Source organism: Orcinus orca, chromosome 17 (genome assembly GCF_937001465.1).
Source record: "Orcinus orca chromosome 17, mOrcOrc1.1, whole genome shotgun sequence".
NCBI lineage: Eukaryota > Metazoa > Chordata > Mammalia > Artiodactyla > Delphinidae > Orcinus > Orcinus orca.
In genome coordinates this window covers 5918084-5941918 of record NC_064575.1, presented here as the reverse complement: position 1 = coordinate 5941918, position 23835 = coordinate 5918084, and the positions used below count along the sequence as shown (strand labels likewise).

General features: G+C 41.4%; 1 long non-coding RNA gene across 1 annotated transcript in view; it reads left to right on the top strand.

The window, feature by feature from the left end:
• Window positions 1-19716, top strand: part of LOC125961781 (uncharacterized) — a 61088-nt gene extending 41372 nt beyond the window's left edge. Inside the window, exons 2-4 of the long non-coding RNA XR_007472782.1 lie at window positions 1290-1351; window positions 5685-5780; window positions 19688-19716. This is a non-coding gene — a long non-coding RNA (uncharacterized LOC125961781). The remainder of the gene's footprint in view (window positions 1-1289; window positions 1352-5684; window positions 5781-19687) is intronic.
• The last annotated feature ends 4119 nt before the right edge of the window (window positions 19717-23835 follow it).

Below are 23835 nucleotides of genomic sequence, written 5' to 3'. Positions count from 1 at the left end.
AGAATTGAAGGAGGAGAATGTACATCATTGGGTGTCGATGACTCTTTTGCCTTTCCAGCCAAAGACCATCAGGGTTACACCATAGTTGAGCAAGTTGGATTTATTGCTCATTACAGTGAGGGAGACCATACACTACAGGAGCAGTGGGCCTCTCAGCAAGGTGTTGGGTAGTTTGGGGGCAGGTATGAGGAACCAGATCTTTGTTCTGGAGTGGAGGCTGTCTGGAAGCAGGGATAATTCTGTGCTGGACTATCTTAATAAATCTTAACAGAAAGACTAGAGTGAGGTCAAAGATATAGTTAGTAGAGCTGTATCAGTCACTCACATTAGTCAGAAGAGGGGGGTGTTGGATAGTTTTGTGGTTTTCACAGTGACCTTGTTGTTGCCTGTCCTTAGATAAAATGATGAATGGGCCTTTTTTTTTTGACCGTTTTATCATGCTCACAGAGTGACCTTGTCTGATGTCGATGTTCTGTGAAATTGTTTATGCTCAAAGGAAGAACACCAAGGTCTAGCTGTGAGTGGTGTGCTGTTACACAGACCACCACTGAGGAAGGACTCAGGGAAGAAGTAGGTTACACAAGGTTTGAGTTTTGTAACTGAATGTTGTTATATGTGATCCGTCTCTCATTCCCCAAACAAGATAATTAACATGTTTGGTTATTTATTTTTCTTTCTATCTCACTTTTCCAACTCTGAGGTTACAGGTTTTGGGGATTAGCATTTACCTAGCACATGACATTGTGAGTTTCATAAACCGGGCAGAAAATGGTGGTACATGAAATCTTAGCAAAAGCCTAATTTGTAATGCTAGAGTCTCATTAGCTTTATTTGGCCATAGAAACAGAGATTATGCATTCCAAACTAATCAATCAGACATGCGAGAATATTTACTTGAATATATCAAGGCCCCAAGTCTTTGGTTGTGTGGTCTCTTCATGATTGTGTTTCTTACTTGTGAGAGATGTGCTACATTTTCTGTATAAATGGTAAACAAGGTCCCTTAGGCTGTGGGTTAGTACCCATTAACAGCACTGAATTTTATGGAATATTGAATAGTCACTTAAAAATTTTTTTTAATTTAATTAACTGGTAACACCATCACATTAGTAATAATTTTGGATATTAGAAAGACTTTTATTTTCTTGATATATTTTTGTTTTGTATATTTGGCAGGAGAATCCAAAAAATATGTTCAAAAAGTAAAAATGTGTATAAATTTGCATAAAATTTGTTCCATAGAAAGTTTAATTTTATCTCCCACAGTTTAAGTGATTTTTTTTTTTCAGCTGTTTTCTAGTCGGATGAACCAAGACTAGTTACCATAACAACTGTGGTTATTATCACTGAGGTAAGTGGTCTTTTCTTACACCAACACATTTATCAACATGTTCACGGTACAAACATTAAAAATTCATGATGTGAAAAGAAAGTCTTCCTCATACCCCCCAGCCACCAGGATCCCTCTCTAGATATATTCATGGGTATCAACTTCTTTTATATCATTCAGAAATATTTAATGCTTATACAAGCATTTACACATATATTCTCTTAACCTTACAGAAATGGTCTGCACTTGTTTTTTTCACTTAACAATATATCTTGGGGCTTGTTTCATTACAAAATATATAGAGTGATTTCATTCTTTTAAGCAGTTAGTCTATTTTATAGCTAGCAAATGTTATTTCAATAAGTCCCATTATTGGATATTTAAATTATTTTCAACTTTTTACTATCACAAATCATTCATCATTGAACAACTTTATACATGTCCTATGTATCTGAGGAACAAATTTCCAGAGATAAAATTTCTGGGTCAAAGGTCATTGACATTTTAAAATTCAGTGACTATTACCAAATTTCTATGTACAGAAGTTGTACCAATTTCCACTCCCACTAGCAGAGGATGAGAATGTTCCCATACCATTGCCAACATGCTATGTGAGCAAACATTTTGATTATTACCAGTCTGTTAAGAGAAAAATGTTACTATGATTTCATTTTTCCTTTGGAATTTTAGGCTTTTCTTCTTGATATAAAATTGAATTCTTATAGTAAATATGTTTTCCTCAGTTTGTTATCTTTTGACTTTGCAATGGTTTTCCTTTGAAGACATCTTTTTATTTTTATGGAGTTGACTTAATTTTGGATTTTGTAGCATCCAGCTTTTGTGTCATCTAAACAGGTTTTCCCAACTCTAAAGTTACCAAAAACAAAAGAGGTACATAAACAAGCAAACAAAAACCTTCTTTCATAATATTTTTTCTAATATTTTAATATATGTAAATTTTTTTAACAAAGTTTTTTTAATCTGGATTTTTTGGGGGTATAAAGTATGAGTTATAGATTCAAATAAAAGTTTTCAGGGGCCAATCTAATTGTTCTATTATCCTTTGCTGATTAATTTATCTTTTCACCATCTGTGAAATACAACCTTGATCATATATTAAATAGCCACAGAATTTTGTTGTATTACTGGACTTGCTATTCTGTTACCTTAATCTAGCTATTCATGTGCAATGTATGTAGCCCCTAAAAGTAAGGCTAGTTTACCCTCGGTACTTTTCTTTTTCATAATTTTCCTGGCTATGGAAGTTTTTTCTCCTTTATGTCTTCATGTGGACTTTTGAATGAGTTTACATAATGAAAAGAAATCTTTTAGTAATTTGTTGATGTCACATTAAATGTTTGCATTACCTTAGAGACAATTTATGTTTTTAGTTGAGTTCTCCCTTCCAAGATCACAGTAGGCCTTTCCATTTGTTCAATTCTTCTCTTGAATAATGTTTCCCAATACTAATGGGTTTTTGTCTGTTTTCCATGCCTTTTCTCTGTTTTATTAATGTTAAAACTGTTATCTGGCAAATAGGTACTCAAAATCATCAGCTCTTTGTTGTGGATTCCATCTTTTTTCAATTTAAATACATTTAAATTTTATTATTGGGTGTCAGCTTGGGGAAACTTGCTGGTCTACTCCCCTGTGTGTTCTTTATTCTACTACCAATATTATGCTCTCTTAGTTATTACAGCTGTTTAATAATCCTTTATATCTAGTAGGACAGTCCCCATCCTACCCTAACATGTCATTCTTCTTAAATCTTAAAATTTGTATGGAACCATGAAAGACCCTATATAGCAAAACTATACTATACTATACTATAAATTTAAGAAGAAAAAAGCTGGAGACATCATGTTCCCCGATGTCAAACTATATTACAAAGTTACAGCAATTAAATTAGTATGGTATTGGCATAAAAACAGACACATAGATCAATGGAACGGAGTAAAGAGCCCAGAAATAAATTCACACATATATGGTCAATTAATTTATGACAAAGGAGCCAATAATATACAACGGGGAAGGAACAGTCTCTTCAGTAAATTGTACTGGGAAAACTGGACAGCTACATGAAAAAGAATGAAACTGGACCACTGTCTTACATCATACACAAAATTTAACCCAAAATGGATTAAAGATTTATATGTAAGATCTGAAACCATAAAACTCCTAGAAGAAAGTATAGATGATAATATCCTTAACATAGGTCTCAGTGATGAGTTTTTTGACTCCAAAAGCAAACACAACTAAAGCAAAGATAAACATGTGGGACCGTATCAAACTAAAATGCTCTGCACAGCAAAAGAAACCATCAACAAAATGAAAAGGCATTTCGTGGGAGAAAATATTTTCAAATCATATATCTAGTAAGCGACTAATATACAAAATATATAAAGAATTCATACAACTCAATAGAAAAACCCAAATACTTTATTTACAGAATGGGCAGAAGATCTGAATAAACATCTTTCCAAAGAAGACATATAGATGGCCAACAGGTACATGAAAAAATGCTCTACCTCATTAATAATCAGGCAAATGCAATTTAAAACCACAGTGAGATCTCACCTCACACCTGTCAGAATGTCCATCATCAAAAAGACAAGTGATAACAAATGCTGGTGAGGGTGTGGAGAAAAGGGAACCCTTGTGCACTGTTGATGGGAATGTAAATTGTTGCAGTCATGGTGGAAAACAGTATGAAGGTGCCTCCAAAAATTAAAAATAAAACTTCTATATGATCCAGCAACTCTACTTCTGGGTATTTATCTGGAAAAAATGAAAACACTAGTTCAAAAAGATACCTGAAACTCCGTGTTCATTGCAGCATAATTTATAATAGCCTAGATACGGAAGCGACCTAAATGTCCATCTTTGGATGAATGGATAAAGAAATTGTGGTATATGTATACAATGGAACATTATTTAGCCATTTAAAAAATGAAATCTTGCCATTTGTGACAACACAAATGGACGTTGAGGGTACTATGCTAAGTGAAATCAGTTAGACAGAGAAAGACAAATTATATGTTGGAGGGGGTGGGAGACACGGGTGAACTGCTTTTGTTTTGTTTTTAGTTTTAAAAAAAGAGCTCCTACAAAGCCACAGTAGTTAGAACTGTGTGAAGTTGGATCAGAGATAGATTGATAGATCAGTGGAACAGAATACAGAGCCCAGAGGTCACTCGTACATAATACGGACATTTGGTTATGAGTGGGACAGCAGTGCCCCTTGCACCTTCCACCTCTAGGAAGGAAGCACAGTGCCTGGTAGGCCTCATCAGGTTCTGGAGACAGTATACAGCACACCTGGGAAATCTGTTCCAACTCATACATGAGGGGACGCAGGGCCGGCCAGCAATGAGTGGGGCGATTCAGCAAAGGGCTCAGCAGCAGGTCCAGACTGTAGGACACACAGCCTTGACACATGGGCCATATGACCTAGTCGACTTTGCCTATTATAGTAAAATTGTCAGAGGTAGCAAAAGATGTTGTGTGGCATTTATGGCAATCCTCAATGCAGAAATTATCACATGATGCCTTGATTTCTAGAGAAAGATATTACAGGAGAATTATAGACGTTTTGATAAACAGCTCCAGGCATGCTACTGGACTCTGTCTGAGACAGAGTACTTGACCTTGAATGGCAATGGGCTATGTTCCCAGAAGCTGAACAAGTAACGCAGATGCCATGTTATCAATGATGGCTGCACCGTCACCTCTCCCTCAGCTTATGTTTGTTGCCCAGTGAGGGATCTCTTATGAGCAGCTGATGGAGAAGGAAAAAGCCCAAGCTTGGTTCATGGTTGGCTTGGGTCGTGATGTGGGTATTAGGTAAAAATGGACGATGGTTGTATTGACCTGCACTCAGGAATGGCATTGAAAGGCCGTGGCGAGAACACATCCTCCTGGGATGAACATCCAGCAAAGTTTTTCTGCTTTGTGTGCAATGAGAAGCTGCCTTCTCTTTGTACAGGTTATAGGTGTAGGTTATAATGCAGATAAGGAACTCCAGGGTAGTGGCAAATGGCCAGAAAAAAGACTGAAAGATTGCAACTCACTTTGCTTTCTTTATACCAATAGAAAAATTTGAACACTTATTTAATTGTTTCATCATGGAGTCAACACAACTCAAAACTCTGTTTTACCTACAATGATTTCAGTTGAAAAAGACTTACAGTGGTGTTGGTAATAATCCCAGAATTACTACCAAATTTGTTTTTAGCCAGATTACTATACTTGTGACAAATAAATATTGATAAAACGAGCTAATTTGCACTTACTGCCTCATGGCATCGGATATCCATGGAGCTTTACAATCTCCTTTGCTCTTTTCATTAACAAGGTTATACATGTATTGAGAGAAGACTTCTGCTTATCCCCCAAAGTCCTCTGGCTAGCCTCTGGACACAGAGGATGTCTCGTTGACTTCTTCGTCAAGGTAAATAATCTAATCCAGTACCAGGGCACTCACATGTTGTCAGATGGCTTTTTAAGCGATGTGTCTGAAATTTTACTTACAAAACAGATACATTAGTCTTTGACTTATATAGATTTGGGAAGCTAGAATTAAAAAAAATCAAACAACACTCAGTGTTTCATATTTTTCTAATAGAAGATTACTTTGACCTTTTGATTGGTAACTGATAGTTTAATGCTGATATTTAATGCTTGCATCAAGAACTCTTCTTAGTCTTGTGCTGTCCAGTACGGAACCCACTAGTGACACATGTCTACTGAGTGCTTGAAATGTAACTTGTCCAGATTGAATCGGGCTGTAAGTAAAAAATATGAACTGGATTTCAATGGCAAAGTATACAAAATGTAAAATATTTTATTAATAATTTTTGTTTTAATTATGTGTGAGATGATAATATAATATTTTGGGTATATTGAATTAATTAAGTAAGTATAAACTCCTATAATTACCAATTGTTTAGGGTAAGGGACAAAATACCTGCACACGCTGGGCTTCAAATTGTGATCCTATCATTTATTTCATCATATTTCCTACCATTATTAAGTATTAACCCCCCAATTTTATACTGATTGTGATTTTTATCCTCTTTACTCCTTGATCCACACGCTAGACCCACAGGTGTGTTAAGTGAAATTTATGGGAAGGGCTGAGGGATCGTCCACGGGTGGAACAACAGCGACAACAGAAAAACAAAGTATTGAGATGTGGTTCTACCTCGACTATAGTGATAACATAAAGGCATAAATACCACGCAGGCATCCATTCCAGAGAACTCCATCCATTCCAGGCTTCTCCTCTACTTTTTCCCTTCCCCACTTGCCCCCCTAGCCAACCATTCCCACCATTCTGCCTCCTAAGTAACTCTCAAATGTGTGCTTTACCCTCACATCTGTTGCTACTATCTTGGCAAAACCCCTTATTATCTTTCCTGGGATTATTTCAGTATCCATGGCTTGGGTCCAGAATTCCGAGTCCCTTTGTCCTACTATTTATTCTTCAAAAGTGGACCAACTGTTTTTTTCCTAAAATGCCAATCTGTTCAACTTTTTAATTGAGTCCTGCAAAAATCTGACTGCCCACACGATAAAGTACACACTGCTTAGAGAACATTCCCTTGTGCCGTCTCTCACCATATCATCCCCCGCGTCAGCCATGTTGGACTGGTGTACATCCCCGACGGGCTGTTGCTGCCGGAGACTTTCAACCTGTGCTCACTGGCATATTTAATCGGCCTTTAGGAAGTAATGAGGTCATAAGAGTGGGGCCCTGATCCCATAGGATTAGTGTCCTTATGAGAGGAGACACCAGAGAGCTCTCCCTCTCTCCCTGCCTCGTGACAGGGACGAAGTCAGAAGGCAGCCATCTGAAAACAGGAAGAGAGCTCTCGCCAGAGACCAGCTTTATTGGCACCCTGATCTCTGACTTTCAGCCTCAAGAACTGTGAAAAAATAAATGTTGTGTAAGCCATGTGGTCTATGGTAATTTTTTGTGGCAGCCTGAGCTGACTGATAAAAAGGCTCTGCTCAAACTTTGTCCCTGGAGAGTGTGCTCCAGTATCTAGGCTAGGTGTCTTTCCTCTGCTTCCATACAGCCCCTAGACTCTGTCATCAGAGCCTCACATCATTCTGTGGTTATTGTCATTTTGATCTTCTGTCCTACTTTGTGAATTCCGTGAAGGCCGAGTACAAGTCTTTTATTCATCTTTGCATCAAAGTCCTCAGCACATAATCATTCGTTTTAATGTTGAAAGAGGTACAGGACAGAGATGATGTTTTGCTGTTTGAGCATTTAGGAATGTTTTGTAAACATCTTCCAAGGCAAATAAAGAGTGTTTGGGGGAATACATTTCATGCAGAGTTCTCACAAGTAACTTCCACCTTGAGGCCACCTGGACAGAGAGAGCAACAGGGATCCCACGCTGGTCAGCCGGTGTGTCTGGGGAGGTCTTGGGGAGCCGTGTTTCTTGGGAAAGGTACCAACCACACAATTAATGCTCACAACAGGTGGAGTTATCTCCGTGAGACATCCGTGTTAAAGGGACTTGCTCCCTCCTTCTGTGACCTCAAATGCAAACGGTTAAAGACAAGAGAGTAAGGAAGAATCTTTAGTCATCAGAACACGGTGATCCAGTGCCTTCGAGAAGCAAACGGGACTGTGTCTTTCGGAGGGCTCCGTTTCTGCAAGCGCAAGGAATAAAACAATGCTGCAGCACAGTTGTTCAGTTTTCACACGTTCCCAGTGCAAGAATAATGGGGGCGGTTTTCTCAGGCTTCGCTAGGGCTGTACCGTTTATTTCTCCCTTCAGATTACTTTGTGAACCCAGTCAATTCTGGGCAATTTTATGAGATCCTGGGTAGTGGAGATATGATATGATATAGTGTGTGCATTGATTTTTCACCTCCATTTTTTATCTGTCTTTATCAGTTATCTTTCTCTTTTCATTCATGGCCTACTTCTTTACTGATTTTCCAGGCATGCCGTGTTACATTGTTTGTACCAATTAGAGTTGGCAGGTTTGGGGGATGTCCTGGAGAGTTTTCAGGAGTGGAGGGGTAAGCCTCCAACAGTTACTACTAGCTAGCCTGCTGGAAGAGTGAAAAGGCATGGTTTATCCATGGGGTCACACAGACTTGTTCATAGACAGTCCTGGGTTAGAATGCTGAGTGACATTTATTTGCTGTGTGATCTTTGATAAGCTTCTTGACTTCTCTGAGCCTCAGAATCTGTAAACTGGAAATAACGATGCTTACCTTGCAGTGTCGCAAAGACGAGAGACAGTAGGCACTCAAAAAATGTGAACTCTTGTTAATAATGCCCCTTGCTGCCCCATTGTCCTTGGAAGGTATCTACCTCTGTGGCAAGGAAGAGGTAAAGATGACTAAGGCATATAGGAGACTTGGGACGTGGAAGGAGCCTGAGAAATTGCTATTTTCATCTAGAGGGATGTCTAACTCATTCACGATAGATAGTTTTGATTTTCTTCTTTAATATCTCTGGGAAAGAGATTTAACTTCAACACTTCACAGCAAAATTCATCCTAGTGTTTCATCATCATAATGAGTAAGAAGTTTTTCCTTATATTCAGCAGAATTCTGTCTGGTTTTAAAGCAAGCTCATTTCCTCACATTCAGACCCTGGGGGAAAGGGAGAAATCTGTTGAGTCTCTCAGTTGAGAAAATCTTCACATATGGAATCATCGCTCTTTTTCTATTTCTCCCCGAGTCTGAATGAGCGCAGGGCTGGGAATGGGTCCTCATGGACATGGGTCCCCATCGCTTTGTCATCTTCCACCTTTCATGTGAGGTGGGTTCATTTTCTTCACATCTGGTTAAACGTGTCTCTGTACTCGGCAGAGTCAAACGACTACAGAATAGAAGGCAAGGATGTCTCCTCAAGGCTGCAAAAAAATACAACTTATTTTGATGGTGTACTACCAAATCCCAGTACTTTTAGAAAAGAGTCTCCTATCGTAATCAGGGCCTTTACAGGGGATTCTGGTATCTCTTGTGATGGAGCATAATAACAGCGTGGTGGTTAAGATGACAGTTCTGGAATCACACAGGCACAGTTGCTGTGTGTGTGACCTGTAGCAGTCATTGAACTTGTCCAGCTCAGCTGTCTGCTCTCTACAACGGGACAGCACACCTAGATGCCCCCAGGGTCTGGAGGTGACCATATGTTCCAGTTAGCAGGACACTGCTCCAGGGTGCTTCCTGCAAGCATCTCTCCTTCACAGTGCGCTCCGCAGGGGGGCCCAGAGGAAGGTGGGGAAGCACTCCCTGGGGTGAGGGCTATAGGAGCCGAGTGAGCTCTGGCCCGGCCTCGTGCCCAGACCCTCCGCCTGCCCGGTGATCACCTTCCCACCGCTCTCTCCAGCGGAGACCAGCGTCCTGAGGTTTCCTGCCCACACTGGCGCCCCGACTCCGCCTGCTGGCCCCGTGGGTCTCGCCTATGCCTGGAAAGTTCCTTCTGAGCCACACGCCATGTGCACCCCCATGGCACTGGTCGCTGATCGCAGGCACCCTGCCTGCTCCAGATGGCTGCCCTCTGCTCCCCGTGACAGCAAACAGCAAACTGCCTGTTATCTGAGGAGCTGAGCTATTCCCTCTGCAGAGACGTCTGAGGCCCCAGCCTTGGGGAGGGGGTCTTTCCAGTCTGTCATTTCTTGGCCGCTCTGAACCATCTCTCCCCAAGGGCAAAATACAGAGTGTCTTTGTATCTCATAGTAACACTTGGATTAGAGTTTGATTCTTCTTTATGTTAAACCTCTCCCGTTTAACTCACGGTGTGGTTTCTCTCTCCTAATTGGACCCAGGCTGATCAAACATGAAACCGTCCCCCTCAGACCCCTGACTGTAGGAGAGGGTCCTACAGGTGACCCAGCTGCTGTGCTCAGATACCTGTCGAGGTACCAGAGCTAAGGAACAGCTTGGTTTTGTTTCCTGGTGAAGAAGTTCTTATTGTTGTTGAATTACTGTTCTTCTAATTACCATCATTTAGGGACACAGATGTGTTGGGTGGTGACAGCCCTGACTGGTTGTATTTCTAAAGCTTTTCATTCATCTTCTTTCTTTACATCTGACCAATAAACACAGTGCCAGCGAAAGCTCCGCTTAGCAAACTGGAATGCTGTATTTCGGTCTCTGCTTACCACCATCTTGTTCTGATAAGTTGAAGAAATATGCACTAACATGGTGAGACCTCAGCTTCACATGTTACACCCCACTCTGCTCATCTCAGAAGCCGTTTCTAATTCTTGTTCCTCAGACTAACACCTAGCAGAAACCGATATCTAGGTTCTGTCCACTCTTAGGCTCCCATGGTCCTGATCTGGCATCCCTAGATGATTAGGTATTAGTTTACCTTTTTTTATTGGTAGAAAAAACATGTGAGTTGTTCACAGTGTTTTTAAAATTAACTGTAAAATCATTTGCTTTCGTGGTTGTAATTCAGAGTTAACAATGGGACTTTCTTCATCTCTGGAAATAGTATACAGATCTGAGCACATGATGGAAAGAGTTTGTCCTACCTCATGGAAGGAAAAATAGACAAGAAATTGGAGACAGTTGGTCTGATCCTGTTAATGTGTCTTGGATACATGATTCTGACTAGTTTATTATTCCCAAGACTTCCCCTCCTTTGGCTCTAAGATATTCTTCAAGGACCCAGGCTACTGAGGGATGTGAGTAGCTCTCCCGGCCCCATTCTGACATGATTTGTGATATTTCCATCTGTGCAGTATTCGGCCTCCAGTGCCTTGGTGGCCCGTGTGTGTGATGTATGGTGTCCTATGAATAACTGGTACCCATTTTCCACTAAGGAGCTGATTGCAAGAGATTTTGCTGTAAGTGAATAAGGAATAATTTCATAAGGTTTGATTCTCCAGGGAGCCCCACTGGATGCATGTGGGACTTTCTAAATTAATTCAGAGCCAGAGCCAGAGAAGGTGGCTAAACATTTTGGCCGATTCAATCACGGCCTGAGTGTTCTGACTGGCCGTGTTCAGAGAGCAACAATTTGACCTCAGCAAGGTAACCTGGATGGGGTGTGCTATTATGGTAGTTTATTGGTTCGGTCATATTCTTGTTGCAGGAGAAGAGATAATTTTGGTAATTGGGAATATTTCCAGACTTACATGCTCAGCCACATACACCATTAACATAAATGCTTCTTTTCACTCAGGCCCTGGAAATAGTAGCTGTGATTAATATGCTCACCCATATGCTTTTTTACACCCTTTAAAAGTGAAAGATGAGTTTTAAAGAATTAAACATGGACCGGAATTCATTCTGTAATCGCTCTAACAAATGGCATTTTAAAGGATCTAACAGGAGAACGTTTGTGCTGAGAAGAAACGGCAGCTAAGAAATTGATTTCTTATGACAAAGAGAAGCTTTTGCCGTTTCATTTTCAGTGGAATAGAAAGAGAATTCTAAAATATGCAATATAATCAGGCTCGCTCTTGTCTTTGGCTGAAAGCCAAAGCTCGATTTTATACTGTCATTCTGGATTCTCTTTTCTGCCTCTGCTCCCTTCCTACCCCGGCCTGAGCCTAACCCACAGAGACTCCCTCTTTCCCCAGCAGGAGCATGCCGGGATTTGCAGGGATGTTCGCCTCATCGTGCCTTTACACGACCAGCGTAGATCTCCAGATGTTTCCAAGTCACGAAGGGAGCTGGGCGCCCTGGAAATGTAAACTCACCTCACCCAGTGGGTCGAGGATGGACTCAGGGTTACTTAAATGCCTCTCGAAAGCCCACTTTAAAAATTGAATTAACAGTCAATCAGTAATATATTCCTGAATATATTCTCTTATGCTTGCTTTTATGCTCCGGTAAGCCTTGTGTGCCCATCTGCTGCTAGTGTGATTCTTTGCCAGCGAGCCCGTATCTAGTAGACTGTCTTTGATAAAGGGCATGTGTGCTTAGAAAGGTGTATATTAGAGGAAAAAGATATTCAATTTAAATGAATAATACACTACAGATAGGGAATGTGTTTATAAGAGAGATTATTTTTGTCATGTCCTGACATGAGAGTGGCCTGTGATTTATTACTGCAGAGAGTGGGAGAGGACAGGCCAGAACAGCACACGATGCAGCTTCAAGTGTTGCAAATTCCACTCTGATGTGCAAATGGCAGTGTCACCCAAGAGTTTGTCAGTTGGCCTTGGCTGACCTCTGCTCCCTGGTCTGGATCAGCCCTTCGTGTCCTGTGGCCCTCATTTTAGGGCAGTCGTCAAATTTGTCATCCCTGTCCAGTGCTGGTGGCACAGGACAGGCTGTGAGCCTCACGATGGCAGGGCTCTGATTTGCTTGTTGCCGAATGCTCATAACCGACACGTGCCTGCCTCTCTAAGTGCTCAATCCATGCTGAATAAGTGCCATTAATACAGGTGCAGAGACCTAGCAGGCAGCGATCCATGGGGCTGAACGTGGAAGGTCAGAGTAGAGGCAGGTCATGTGTCCCAGGCTAGGGACGTGGGGAAACAGGAGCCTCTGCATCAGTCGCTGAGAGGGAGCTGCCCACAGCATGGCCAGGAGGACTTTGCCTGGGGGTCACGGGGATCGGAGACCAAGGCAACAGCCAGCCCTGGGCTGATGGCAATGTGATGATCCAGGGCAAGGTCAAGTTTCTAAGTGGAGTTTAAGGAGGCCCAGCTGTGAGAGAACAAGGCTGTAGGAGCTGAGATCCAGGCTCAGCCTGATGCTCTGCCTGTAATGAAAACCTGTACCGACATAGATGTGGCCATGCTAATTCTCAACTGGTAGCGAGAGTGATGACCTCATCATCAGATTCTTTGTCTCCCAGTCCTGGCTCCATCAGTTACTAACCACAAGTGGGTCAGTTAGCCATGCCTAGTCTCAAGTTGCTCCTCAGAAAAATGGTTCCAGTAAAGTGCTTCTTACCAAATGAAATAATAGCTTATACCTGTTTTCAAGACTCTGTAAAAATTAAAAGGGAAAATTACATTACAAGAAAATATTTTACGATATTAATCATGATGCACTCAATCATTCTCTCGAAGCCGCAAATGGCTCAGAGATGAGTTCTTGCCTAGTCCTATTGGAAGAACTGCCTTGACCCTTGGGTGCCTCTGTAGGTCACCTTCAAGCGCAAGGATAGACCTTGAACGTGTGCTCAGAGCCTGGTGGGGTAGAGAAGCAGGATGGAGGGAGGGTGTACAACCCATGCCTGAGCCGTATTCCCAAGGACCAGTGGAGAGGAGTCAGGGGGCCCTGGGCAGGAGGGTCTTCCTGTGTTGCCTCAACTGGCTTCCCCTGCTGCACCTCTGCCATTCTGTGGGCAGGGAGGCATGCGAGCGTGTGAAGACACAGACTTTCCCAGGGGTCAGGACTCATCTGTCCATTCATCTGTTCACTTGTTTAGGCACAGATATTTGTGAACTCCTGCTACATGCCAGGCTGGATGGTGAGCCCTGGTCCCAGGCTCAGGAAGCTCCACAAATACTCCTTGTTAATCTTCACCAGTGGGCAGACGGTGGGCTTCTGTCTTCTCTGGAGGGATCGTCCCATTCGTGCTTCCATTTGGGGTTCTGTCATCAACTCAAGTTATTTCATGGAACGCTTTACCTCTCTTACGTATTTATATACATACTTTTGAATCCTACCCCTCTTTTCCAATTCGTGCCCTTACCTGAGGAAGATGTCTTTTTTCGCACAACCTTAACTATAGCTGATAAATATAAGGCTATCAGGGATGATCCATCTATGTCAGGGGACAGGAAAACCAGATAAAATTAAAGTCCCTGTAATTGACTGAATAGATCTCCATCATTTTCGTACTGATCTGTTTTACTACTTCTGATTAATTTATTTCTATCTCCAGAACCAGCGTTTAAGATAGTCTATCTCAAATACAAATTTAATTTTTGTTTCGTCCTGTTTTTGTTTCATTTAAAATATACAGTATTGTGGCAACTCCATGATTGGTCAGGGGTTTCAGGGCTCCCCTGAGGTCCCAGGCATCATTTATTACATGAGTTGAATGGAAAAATGTGTTTTAAATTTGAAATGCATGTCAGTAGGAAGCAAGATTTTAAACTCATTGTAGACTAAATTGTGAAATTTATTTGCAAATTCATGGTTATAAATCTATAAAATACTGGCACTTTCAGGCTGTTTTAAAGCAGATCCTCTCTTTTATGTATTAATTCTCCTGTTTTCACATTCCTTGGGCCCCAGCAGACTCCTCATCCTAACAGCTGGGGCAACAGTAGTTCCGGGACTACATGATACCCTGGGATAGAAAGTTTAAAAAATTTCAAAATGCAGTCTGCCAAAGAATGTCCCCAGTGTCCTCCAGAAAGAAACAGCTGCTTGATTCTAACCTGGATCCAGCAAACCCAGAGTGCACAATTTTCTGCCTTTTTTTTTGTGCTCGAATAGATATTTAAGTACTCTATGGACTTTTGTCCATTCAACACTGAAAGTCTAAGCTTCTGAGTCTCATAATACACATTGTATGTACTTTTTTTTTTTTTTTTTTTGCGGTACGCGGGCCTCTCACTGTTGTGGCCTCTCCCGTTGCGGAGCACAGGCTCCGGACGCACAGGCTCAGCGGCCATGGCTCACGGGCCCAGCCGCTCTGCGGTATGTGGGATCACCCGGAACCAGGGCACGAACCCGCGTCCCCTGCATCGGCAGGCGGACTCTCAACCGCTGCGCCACCAGGGAAGCCCTGTATATACTTTTTATTTAACAAACACTTCAAATAGGATGTTGAAGCAAGAAAAGCTTGTCTTCTGGAGTTTTCATCATTCCTTCTCTCCAGATGGATCCCAAAATACTTGCCAGGAGCACTGCCTTATTCATAACTTAGAATAGAAATACATAGAGAACCATAACAATTGTCCCCACTAAAACTATTTTCTGCAATTATCAACGGAAATAACAAAAATGCTAGGAAAACACATTTTCATCAAAATAGCAGATTATTTTTTTCTTTGTGAGCTGTAATTAGTTCCTGGGCCAATTTCCATTCTCTGAATTGCATACTCGATGATAGGCATTTTTATTTTTTTTTATTTATTTTTTTGGTGAGAGAAAAATGAATGTATTAATTCATAAGCACATCCTGACCAGATTACAAATTTGTTTCTCTGGAATGCATCAGCAATAAACAAAGTCTTTCTGAAAGAGAAGTCCTCTTTCCTAGAAATGTTTATTTGGAAACATTAATTTCCATTCTTCATGTATCACTGTATTTTTTGGTGTATGTTAGTCCCTACAATGTCAGAGAAGAATACAATATACATGCGTTGCATGTTAATAGCAGTCATTTCAGGGTAAAATAAGAATTATTTTATTGCAGTAGCCCCTTCCTACTTTCCTCCCCGCTTGGCTTTCACGCCAGTAAATAGAGTGTATAATGAATATGGAAATTTTGGTTCCGTTTTACAATAAAAGTTATTGAGCATTTCCCATGTGCTATGCACTATCCTAGGAGAGTAAAAAATAAACACAGTAAAATCCCTGCCTCAAGAGCCCCTAGTTTAGAAGTTTCCTGCCACCAACTCCTTCCAGACCCTCCAGGGCCGGGCTCCCCGCAGAAGGACGAGCATTTCCCAGGGGGCTCCAGCCTGTGGCTTTTGTCCACCTGCAGAGTGAGAATGGGGTAGTCTGGTAGTGCTAAGCTGCATTTCTCTTATTAAAAGTGCAACTGAACACATTCTCATGCTTTTGTTTTAAGAGGATTCGTGTTTACTTTTTTAGTGAACCGACACTGTATTTGCCCATTTTCTATTACACCGTTGGTCATTCTCTTGACATATTAAAGAAGATAGCCCCTTGTTCAATCTGAAGCTGAAACACCCTTCAGAGCCTTCTCTCAAGGTTCTTCCCCCAGAGTCTTCTCTCCCTGATGGCATCTGAGTGGAGGAGGGGTTTACGGCAGCAGCAGGAGGGTCTCTGCAGAGCGTGCTGCCTTTTCTGGGCATCCTGCGCCGGTGTCCACTGAGGAGCCCTGCTCTGGCGCCCCTGCCGACCGTGTGCCCACAGCATCTCAGGTGGTGAGGGTCCTGCACTCTGCAGCCTTCCCACTCACCCCAGGCCTCTGCCGGCGGCATCTGTTCCTCCTCTCTTGGGGAGGGGGTAGGTTTCTGTTCTCCCTGCAAGAGTGGGTGACACCCTCTACCCACCCCCAGGTGTCTCTACAAGCTCACCTTCCTTTGGCTTTGCTTGTTGGGCACGGCCTACGCTGGGGCCTTGACAGCCTCTCCGAGTTCAGCCCAGAGGAGGCCTGGGCTGTTCTGGTTCCTTTTATGTCAAGGCTCCTTCATTCCGTGAACTTGTCAACTGACTTAACTTCCTGTGCCTCTGTTTCCTCAGCTGTACAACAGGTGTGGACATAGTACCTAAATCATCATGCCATTCTGAAGAGTAAATATAAGTGCTCCCTAGATATTTGCTGTTTGAAAATTGTTCCGCTCTGCTTCCACCTTGAGGATTAGAGAAGCTTCACCTCCCAGACATTTATTGACTGACTGGGCATCTTTAGTGATTTCTTTCAGCAAGTGAACAAGATAGCTTCCTTAACTCCTTCCTTTTAAAAAAATACTTATAATTGAAGCTTTTCATCTGGATGCAAAATTATTTTAAAAATAAACTTAGGCAGAAACTTCCCCTTATGGGTCTGACAGACTAAGACCCTCCCTGCAGGATTCCCTGTCTTGGCAGAAAACAACCGTGAAAGCTGGAAATAACAGCCTGAGGTTCTAGATAGTGAACAGAAGCAGACAGAGCCTGCCGGCTAGCGCACGTGTGCTTGCAGGAGAAGACACGCGGATCTATAGAAGTAAGTTTCCATCTCCATGGCTTTTGGTCTGGGGCTTAAGTGTAGTCTGCCTGGCTTGCATAGTGGTAGCAGGGGCACATATAGAAAAGTCAGTTTTTCTGGCCTGAGAAACTATAGTGAAGCCAGGAAACTGAATGCTGGAGAGAGTAGGGGTAGTCCTGGAAGGAAAAGAGGCAGAGAACGGATCCCCAGTCTCTGTCCACAACATCTCTGATGGACCCCAGAAATATGTGTGCGTGGGAACAGACTCAAAGCACCTCAGCTAAAGACAAGAGATCCAAGCTGAGACTGAACTTCCGCCCAGGAAACAATTTGCACTTCAAGACCAGCCAAGAAAATTATCTGCTAAAACAAAGAAAACAGCACTATCAGAGGAAATAACAGTATCCAGGATCTGTTAACATTCATAATGTCTAAGTTATAGTCAAAATTATCCAACTTTGTATAGATACAACTTTGTATCTTTCTTGGATACAAAGATCCAAGAAAATGGAACACATTCTCAAGAGAAAAGAAAATGAATTGTATCTGACTAGGAGATGAACCAGATGTTGGAACTAACAGATAAGGATATTAAAGCAGCTATTATAGCAATAGCCAATGAAGTAAAACAGAACATGTTTTCACAGAACGAGAACCTCAGGAGAGAAATGGGAAATCTCATCAGAGAAATAAAAACAACAAAATGAGAACAAATGGAAGTCATAGAACTGAAAGTTAGAATTATGATAAAAATATTCACTGGAAAAACTTAATAGTCAAATAGACATGACAGAGGAAAGAGTGAGTGAACTCAAAGATAAAGCAATAGAAATTGTCCAAGGTGAAACACAGAAGAGAGATTTTGGAAAATGGATGATGTCTTGTTAGATTGGATAAAATAATCAAACATATAATAGGAATATCAGAAGGAGAGGAGAAAGAGAGAACAGAGCAGAAAAAAATATTTGAAGAAACAATAGCTGAATATTTTCCAAATTTGATGAAAGTTAGAAATGTTTAGATACAAAATGCCATACAAACAAAACCACAGTGAACACAGCAAATCCAAGGCTAAGTTACATCATGGTAAATTGTTAAAAGCCAAGGATAAAGAGTAAATCTTGAACACTGACACATTGTATATAGAGGAACAATGATGATTAATAGCCACCTTCTCATCAGAAACCATGAAGGACAGAGAAGAGTGGAATAACCTTTTGAAAATGCTGAAAGAGAAACAACTGTCAACCCAGAATTCTATATCCTTTGAAAGTGTCATTTAAGAATGAAGGCAACTTCCCAGAACAACGGTATATTCACTCAAACCTCTGCATAGCCTTGCACCTGGGGTCAGAGCCAGACATTGTTTCAAGGATAATGGGAAAGTGCTCTGGAGCTGTCTCGAAGAGTTTCCAATTCTGTTGGAGATTCTGTTTATTCAGATTGTCATGGGTGAAGGACCAAATGCAAATTCAGTACTAACTCTCTAAGAGAAGGGAAGAGATAAGACCATATGTGTAAATATAGGAAAGATAGATCTGCAAAGACCTCATGGTGACAGCAATGGGAAATCACATGAAAAATTCATTAGTTAAGGAGGTCACATAATTGGATCAATAAACAAAAATGTAGTTGCATGTTGAAATTCTAAGTGGAGGGTAAATGGAATCGAAAGTAAAAAGAAATGTTCAGATAAGACTTGCTGTCACTTAGGACATCCTTACCACCTGAGCTTGTGGTTTGTTCTTTTTCTTCTTGAGATTTAATATATATTATATAAGTATGAAGACTAGGAAAATAGCACTACGCTGGCTAGCACCGTGAGCAGAACAGCGAGCTCTTCTTCAGATAATAAAGGAAGACTTCACAGTAGAGATATCTGATATTGTCTATCAAAGTATGAGGATAGGGCTTCCCTGGTGGCACAGTGGTTGAGAGTCTGCCTGCCGATGCAGGGGACACGGGTTTGTGCCCAGGTCTGGGAAGATCCCACATGCTGTGGAGCGCTGGGCCCGTGAGCCATGGCCGCTGAGCCTGCGCGTCCTGAGCCCATGCTCGGCAACAGGAGAGGCCACAGCAGTGAGAGGCCTGCGTACGGCAAAAAAAAAAAAAAAAAAAAGTATGAGGATAACATTTCCACTCAAAGGAGGGGAGGAGAGAGGAGAAAACACTTATCATATAGGAAAAAAAACATACACAAAGCACAATATCATTTTAATTAATCACTCTACCTCATTAAGAAGTTTAGAAAGTCCTTAAAGTGAAGGCTTCAGGTGCCACCTTATTCTGTATTCCTCACACATGGTATTTTTCAAAAATGAGAGCAAAAAATACATTTTCAGATAAAAGAAAATTAAAATAATTTGTCACCAGAAGACCTGCATTACAATAAATGCTAAAGGATGTTCTTCAGGCTGAAGGAAAGTGACGAAAACTTGGATCCTCAGAGGAAAAAAGGAAGAGCATTGGAAATGATGAATAGGTGATGCAAAAAACTATTTTTTGCCCCCTTTCCTTCCAATTTCTTTGCAAACAATTGAACTGTGTAAAGAAATCATAATTTTGTCTTGTAGGGTTATAACATATGCAGCTGTAACACAGATAACAACTATAACTGTACTCCAGTGCCCTTCTTGTGGTGCCCACCCCACCCCCTGCCATGCGCCTGGTGAAATCAGAGAGTGGTTTTGCAGAATCATACTCTCAGGTCGTCGTACCACCAAGAGAAATATGTTGCTGTACACGCCTCAAGGTGAACCCAGAAGCTGGCCATGCTTAAGACTGCAGAGAAGCCATCTGGACCCACAGCAGAAAAACCATCTGTATGTACCTTCCAAGTCCTCTTTGCTGCTAGGCCATTAAGACGAAATGTGGCCCAGGAAATACTGCAGCAATACAAGCACAAAATAATCTCATATTGGCCTTCTCCTTTGCACGAGAACAATTCTTTCCCTGTATGTAATATTTGTATATAGGTATGTATGTGTGTATGTATATATGGACATATATATGTATGTGTATGTATGTTTACATACATATAATTAGTATGTATGTATTTTTAATATATAGTTATATGCACACAGATTTCACTATCTAGCAGTCTAGGCCAGTTAATACTGACTGAACATTTGCTGTGGATGAAGCACTGTTCTAGTACTTTGTATCTATTAACTCATTTCACCCTCACAAAACCCATATGACGTGGTCCTGCATTCACACCCGTTTTACAGCCGAAACAGGCTGCTTCTCAACTAGGTACACTGGGCTCCAGACGCCATTCAGGATTGTATATGGGAGTTTAAACTTGTCTCACTGAAAATTGCTCTGCATAAAATATAAATTTAAATGTATAAAGCAAAATAATACCTGTTCTACAGATAATTTTTAACTCTTGAATTCATCCATGTACTATGTCCTGGTGTGGCAAACACTTGTTTTTTCACCAAACCATCCTCCTCCATCATGTGTTTCTGTGGAAAAGGACCCCAGCTTGGGCTAAATGGATGGGACATCTGATTCAGGTTGGACCAAAACAAAATCTGATTCACTCCATTTTCTTTTCCAGGACTTCTGTAATCATAAGTGGTAAAGAGAGGGGGTCTCTCCCAGTTAGGGAAGGAATGTGGGACTTGTGAGCCAGAGACAGCCATGTTTTCTGCCATGTGTTGGAATTTAATGTTCTTTGGGGGAAAAAAGTGAAGCCAACGCCCATTGGTGTCAGAGAGATACAGAGGTCTAGCTGTCATCAAGACTCTGTTTCCCACTCTTCTTGAAGACCAGATGCGTGTCTACCCCGTCCGTAACTGAGTTGTTCATCCTTTTCTTTGATTATATGGCATGCCCCCATATAGTCTCTTTTAGCAAATTCCTCTTTTTTGCTAAACTACATTAAGCTGTTTTTGTCACTGGGTATACATAGTAAATTGTATTGTAGTCACAGATCTTCACGGCTCCCCTTGAATAACATAATTAACTGTATATATCCTTTGCCATGTGACTTGTCTAGCTCCTGGTGGGGATATCTATCCCTGCCCCACTGACTTTGTGCTCGGCCATGTGAACCACATGGGCCAGATATAATGTGAGAGGTGACAGGGGTCGTATTTCACCACTACTCTTTTTTTTTTTTTTTTTTTTTTGCGGTACACGGGCCTCTCACTGTTGCGGCCTCTCCCTTTGCGGAGCACAGGCTCCGGACGCGCAGGCTCAGTAGTTGTGGCTCACGGGCCTAGCCGCTCCGCGGCATGTGGGATCTTCCCGGACCGGGGCACGAACCCGCGTCCCCTGCATCGGCAGGCGGACTCTCAACCACTGCGCCACCAGGGAAGCCCTCACCAATACTCTTGAGTCTTTGCCCTCCACCGTGTGAACGTCAGGCGTCAAATAGGGGCCACTTCCCGAGCCTCGCTCCCAGCGTAAGCAGACGTGTAGAGCTGACCCATCGTCCACCTGTTGCCTGCAACATAGCCTCAGGCTCACAGAGCGGCAGTCAGCCAGCTCCGGAAGTGTAACCTGAGTGACAGATAAACCTTTGTTTTTTGTAAATCTCTCAGATTTTAAAGTTGTTACATGGCATTGTTGCAGCAAGAACTGACTGATACAGGACCTTTCCAATCTTGATCCATTTGCCTGGTGCAAAGTGCTTTTATCATATGCCTTAAATCTTTCAGGATAGGACTGTTACTATCTCCCATTTTGCAGTTGGGGAAACTGAGTCTTAGAATGTATAAGCAATTTTCCCAAGACTCCTGAAAGAGGTAGGAATTAAATATAGCTAACTCCAGAGCCCGTGCGTGCTCTTAAAGATTTTTATACTGCTTCAATCCGTATCACATTTTCCCAATCTGTATACACAGTATATTTAGTTTCTATGTGTGGGGAATATATCTATGTGACTTGGAATATATCTAAATGAGTGTCCTTAATTACGAGATTCTAGTAAGTGACTATATGCAATACATACATGCATCCTTATAAGGTCATGCTATTTTATATAGGTGTAACTAGCTTTAAGAAATTCTAAAGAGTAAAATACTGAGAAAATAAAATGGGAAATTTTTATGTGGAATATTCCTTTCTTGCTCCTCCTTTCAAATGGACTCATCATGGGCTTTTTTTCCCAATAGCTCTCCAAGCCCATTTAAAATATTATACAGTTTACAAAATAAAATTAATATGCTTTTCCCCAAAACTTATGTAAAAATGATGTTACGTCTGTAACAGACGGAATAACGGCAACAAGTTATGTCAACAGAGAAGGTTTTATGGCAGTTAACAGGTGGCTTTAAAAAAATAATTGATGACTCACTAGCATTCCCAACTATTATTTTTGAAAGAGTTTTAGACATTTTAACAAGCAGTTTCCGGGGTAATTGTTACTGTTGTTATTTTTACAAACATGGCAGAGTCTAAGTACCAATTTGTTCTGCTGTCTACATCGTTGCCTAATTTCTACAAGCGATGAAACGTATCTGTCTTCACAGTTGTCCTTTGGCGCATGCTGGGATTTCATTCAGGAGGAGGAGAGGAAGGGAAAAATTTGTCCAGGGCAAAGCCTTGCTCTCTACGTGTCCATTCATCTGTGCACTTTTTGGGGTGAAAGCGCACCATGTCAAACAGCCTTATAGTGTGCTGGTGGAAGGGTGGGATTCTGAAACTGGGTTTAGAATCCTCCACTCTTAAAATCTTGTCCCTAGAATGTTAGTTCTTTTCAGAGTATCTTGGAAGATTGCCAGAGGCTCTCTACTCAAACTTTTTCTTCCTCTAGGTCAGTAGGATGTTGACTCAAGGACACCAAATCAGTATTTTTTTAATGTGCATTTTTTTACTCGCTGTTGACTGAGTTGATAACTTTTGACTGCCTTTCAAGTTCTTTGAGCCATTAGGGATAAAGTCTTCACTACATGTAAGGGAAAGGTTAAGACTTGGTGATAAAACACAACAAACAAGTGAAGGTCTTGAGGCAAGGATCAGAAAGGCTCTGCAGATGGGTTGGAGGCTAGAAATGTTGGAGCTGGGAGTTCTGACTCTATTATCTATCTGTCATCTATCTATCTATCTATGTATCATCTATCTTCTATCAATCTATCTATATATCTATCATTTATCTATCTGCTGTCTATCTATCCTCTGTCTATCTATCTATCTACCTACCTACCTACCTACCTACCTATCATCTATCTTTGCAGCTGGTGAAATATCTATCTACCTACCTACCTACCTACCTACCTATCATCTATCTTTGCAGCTGGTGAAATATCTTTGCAGCTAGTGAATCAGATGGATCTGGGAAAGCCATTCTTCTCAGATGGGTCTCTGCACAATCAGAGTTACTTGCTGTGGTCTTTGATCCAATTTTAGGCAAACATCAGACAATGGAAACTAGTGCAGACGTGATTGCTGGGCTGCAGAAACAGGATGAGGCTAATATTTGATTAAGGACTGGAGGAATCTAGTTGCAACCACAAATGCAAATGGTAGCAGGTGAAAGATATTAGCAAAGCATGCATGAATTTGAATAAGATATAGTCGGGAGATGGAACTTAAGCATTAACACAAAGCCTCCTTATTCTTCCTGGCATCACTATTTAGGCCACTTTAGGACTGTGCCAATTTTTCTCAATGGAGCTTTTCAGGATCACACACAATTTTCAGTTCAAACAACCGAATAAGCACTTGTAATTTTCCATTTTTCACGGTCACCTATAGAATGTATTTGGAT